We start from the raw sequence: 5,139 nt of genomic DNA on the forward strand, positions 1-5,139 counted from the left end.
CGTTCTTCTTTGGAGAAATTTCTCTTCAAGTCCCTTGCCCATCCTGAGATGGGATCACTCATTTTCTTCTTGCTAATATGTTTAAATTCTCTATGGATTCTGGTTATTAAACCTTTGTCAGAGACTTGACCTGCGAAGATCTTCTCCCATTCTGATGGCTGTCTGCTTGCGTTACTTACTGTGTTCTTGGCTGTGCAGAAGCTCTTTAGTTTGATCAGGTCCCAATAGTGTATTTTTGATGTTACTTCAATTGCCTGGGGTGAAAATCAATTTTTCATAAAGGTGAGGGTTTAACTTTGGAACAATAATTCAAATTGTTGATCTGTACGCCAGTGCCCAGACAAATTTTATGAGAACTTTTTCAACCACATTGTGTAATACCACTTTTATTAGGTAGTAGTAATAAATCAACATAGTTGAAGATCTTGAACTTCCTTTTTCCTTTTTGAAGGAGCTCTTTACCGGCTTAGGTCTCAGTGATTCTAGGACATGAGGGAAAGTCATGCTTAAAGAGATAGAGTCCATTCTTTTCTTTTTTCTCCATTTAACTCTTTACTTTGTCACCCAGCACCTCCCTCTTCAGTCCCATTTCGATGGATCGTGGCCACAGGCTCCGGCTGACTGAGTTTGTATTTACTATTTTATTAACTCATTATAATTCATAGAATCATCTGTATATTTTTACTACCTAGGAAAGAAAATATTAGGTATGAGCTATCAGCTCTTCCTCTTGGATATTAAGGTAACCTGTCATCTTTCAGTTTTTAGTAGATCCTCTCTTAGCCTCATACCTGTTCTTTGTGTAACACTGGGACTGATCCTATTCTTAGCACATGTACCTTAGAGTGTAGATGGATGCCAGTGGTGTCAGTGGGGTACTAGACCTTCCAGGTGGTGCAGGCAGCTGTGATGGCAGTAGAAAGCTGGTTGTCAGCCTTCTGGGTGGCTCCTGTGCTCTAGTGGGGACAGTAGCAGTGTGCCAGTCCCTGGGCCCTTGGGTGGCACATTTGGGGGGAAACTAATGGTGGTGGGCAGGGCAGGCAGAGCACAGGCACAGGAGGTATTGGCATTGGCCAACTGGGCAGGCCTGTTCTCAGGCCCCTGGATTGCATGTGGGGTAGTAAGTTCCTCAGGAACCTGGATTGCATATGGGGGCACCAGCGGTGGCAGTAGCTAAAATGGGGAGATTAGCTCTGTCTTCAAGCTTTTGTACAGTGCTTGCAGATGCTGGCCACAGCCAGTCAGGTGGGCTTGTTCTCAGGCATCTGCATGGCACAAATAAGTGAACCAATCCACAGGGTCCCTGAAGGTATGCACAGGTGCACAGGGTCCAGCCTGGAGGGGTAGGGCTGCTGTCATAGGCAGTGATCTCAGTCAGATGGTCCCAGGCTCTGCAAAAAATGCACCTATCCTCCCTTTATTTTGGGGAAGTGTCCCTCATGGACCTCACCGCCTATTCCCACATTATTTATTGGGCTGTCTGAGCTAGAGTCTTGGGGTCCCAGCCACACTGGGTCCAGCTGATGAATGATGCTTTAACCCCTAGGGCACATAGGGGCTGTCAGCAGAGTTCCAGAGATGTGCAAGGGCCTGCAGGGCCATAGGGCAGGGTGTAGCCCACTGGGGCTTGGCTCTTATAGTGGCACTGACCTGCAGCAGCTAGGTTCTCAGGATGGAGCTGGACTCAGTGTAAAATACCTCTCTGGAACATTGCAGTCACATGGCCTCCAGGCAGCTCCCTATATCAGGATCAGGACCTATGAGGGCTGAGGGCTCTCCTGTGGCTAGGATGGCAGGGGGTCCTGGGGGACTGTGCATCACTAGGGGGGGGAGTCTGTCCTGGCTCTGAGCTGACCCTGGTCAGGCAGGTGACTTCTTTTCCTTTCCTCTCCTTGCCTCTGAGGATCCCTGTCACTTCCCTGAGAGGATTCCTTCAAGGATTAGGCATCTACTTATTTTGGTAACTCTTATGGAGGCAGTAAGTGCTGGGTGCCTCTGTCAGCCATCTTGATGAAGGAAGGTATGGAAAAGGTATGGAAATGTTTTTAATCCAGCACCATCACCCTCTGGCTGCATTCTTTTCATACTCCTCCTCCTGCAAAAACACACCACTCGCTACTCTCTAGACCCCAAAAGTTTCACTGAATATGGTATCAGAGACAGGGCTGAAGTACAGGTCTGCCATTCCTTATGGGTGTGCTCATCGTATATCATTTCGTACTATTGAAAGTTACAAAATTATGATTTGAACCATCCAAAGTCAGGGATCTTTAGTATTTGGTAAGTTGACATGTGGAGAGGCTACAAATGGGAAACAAACATGTGAACACAGAAAGCCCTAGATCTTTGTGATTTAATTTTCTTTTGTTTATCTCTCATGTTGGTTTTACTTTGGCTTCTGTGGAGCAGCAGTGCCCTTTCTCCCCAGTTTCTGTATCATTTTCTTCACTGGCCTGTCACCATCCTGTCATCCTCTTCCAGGGCCTTCATACTTAGACTACCAGTCTTCTGGAAAGCCTTTTGGTTTTCATTCTTGTTCTCTCTGGGTTCTGTCAGCATCCACTCTCCTCTTGGTTCCAAGGTATCCTACATGTTTTAGGAGTTGTTGTTTGGCAGCAGCACTCCCATCTGGATTTGGGATCTGTATCAGTTCTCTATATGGCTGTGTGACAAACCACTTCATAATTCAGTGTCTACAAACAACACTTGTTTTGTTCACAATCTGCAGTCTTAGGCAGGGCGTAGAAAGGCCAGATAATTTCTTCTCTACTTGGCAGCAACTGAGGTGACTTGAAGCTTGGGACTAGACTCACCTAAAGGCTTGTTCATCCACATGGCTAGCAGCTAAAGCTGGCTTATGAATGGAACACTTACTGGAGGATTCACCCTGTAGCTTGGGCTTCCTCACAATATGGTATCTGCATTGTAAAGGCAGGCTTCCCTAGAGATGGAAAGTCAGGTGGAAGCTGTGATACATGTTCTGACCTAACCTTACCAGTCACACAGCAGTTCCCACCATATGATATTCACTAGAAATCAGTTAGTAAACTCACATCCAGGAGAACAAATTCATGAGAGAAATGTCAAACAGTTTGTAGTCAAGTGGTATTTATGGGGGGGGGGGAAGGTCTTCCAGTAAGGATTGGAAAACCTGTTACCAGTGGTTCTCAACTTTCCTATTCCCATGACCCTTAATAAAATTAATTTCATAATTTTATGGTTGGGGGTCACCACAGCATGAGGAACTGTATTAAAGGGTTGTGGCATTAGGATAGTTGAAAACCACTGTGCTATACAAATACTAAAAAAGCTGGTAGACATGTTTTGAAACCAGCACTTTTTGCATTTTCCAAATCAAATAATCATTATATCTAAAGGAAAGTAACTTGTTCCAACTCAGTATCACTGAAATTCCACAAATATTTTTGGTAGTGGTGGGTTTTTGGTATGTTCCCTTATTTTGTATAAAGTAACAAAAGATTATATGATAGTGAATTAAGATATTTTAGTTCAAATGAAAATTAAGGATTTTGTCACTTTTATATTGGAAGAAATTGTTTCGTAACCCCAGAATCATAACTCCTGGGAATGTAATTCAAATTAGCAGAAGACATTTTCCATTCAAAGAAAGGCTTGTGGCATTAGAATACATATGTCCAGGATTCATTAATTTGAGTCTTATTTTGAAAGTCTTATTCTGAGAGCCATTTATTGTTGCAGGTCTAAATAACTTAATAAGATGTCCCAAGACTTTTTTTAGATAGACTGCCATGTGACCAAGGGGGAAAGAGTATGAGACTTTCTATTAAAAGCCATTTTAAGGAGGGAAGAATTGAATCAATCATAGAAAATGTCTTAAGATCAAGTGCAAATGTCATGTGGCAAAGTTGGTGAGACTAAATATGTTTGTATGATTTGTGGTTTTAACTTTGGTCTTGATTTTTTTAGTAATTCAAGTGTTAGGACTCTAGTATATCATCTTGCAAGTATATTTATTTCAAAATTTGTTATTAGTTTTGTGTTAGGTGATCATCAGCTTTCATTACCAAACTATGTTATTTTATTCTTGCAGACTAATGAACTTACAGAATCACTGGAAACTGCATCTTTAAAATGTCAGCATCTCCATGCCAAGAATCAAGTTCCTCCACAGAAATCATTATCTATGAAAACAATCTAGAAGAAATATGTGGAGCTATGGAACAATAACTGGAAGTTGACACAAGCAGTAACACACCTCAAAAATCCTGTGGAATGAATACAACAAACTGTGGTCAACTTGAGCTGTATAAATGGGAGACTGAAGCAAGAGCCAGGCAGATTATTATAGAAAAATTAAAAGAAGTCAATCTGTTTCTACAGATTAGCAATTTATCTGTAATGCACTTTCTTTCATTTCACTGCAAATATTGTGGATATGTGTCACATCATTTGATTGGGCCGAAGTTGCAGAGGTAAACTGGCAGTCAGAATATCTTGGAAGAGGAGGTGTCTGTAGCTCTCTCAGGCATGCAGTGACCCTAGCATGTATACACATAATCTTAAATTTACAGTACAATACAGTTACAGGAAAGTCATGAGCCTTATTTATCTCTTTTTGCTTTAAAGAACAAAGTATATATCTGTAAAGGACAGACGTAATCTTTAACCTAGCAGCACAATAACCTTATCTTGATTTACCACTACTCAGGTCTCTTCGAGGAAATTTCTGACCATAGCATGCTCTGTTTTCAGTGCCTGCCTCCCACTAGATTAGTTTTTCTAATCTCTCCAGAGGGTCTTCAAAGGAATGTCCCTTCCTGCAGACCTTGAGATAGTTTCAATCAAGAACAAAGTTATGGCAGCCTTTAATGCGGCTTGGCTACAGATATGTACGTTGTACATGTTCCTCTACTTCTCTTACAGCAATCTGTTTTGTACATTTCTAGAAGGAAGATGTTATCTGTGTCTCCATTTAAATTTTTCAATTTCCATCATCCATAACTAACTGATCTTTCAGGCAATGATTTTCCTCCTTTGAGAATCATTTGATTATTAAGACTAGTCAGCATAAAACAAGATTATCAGGATTATTAATATTGTTTAGAAATTATCCCATGCTCTTGAACTGTTTTTAAGTTGTACTGCTTAGTTTTGAAA

This window comes from Otolemur garnettii, unplaced genomic scaffold (assembly GCF_000181295.1).
Source record: "Otolemur garnettii isolate 467f Iridium unplaced genomic scaffold, OtoGar3 scaffold00193, whole genome shotgun sequence".
NCBI classification, from domain to species: Eukaryota; Metazoa; Chordata; class Mammalia; order Primates; family Galagidae; genus Otolemur; species Otolemur garnettii.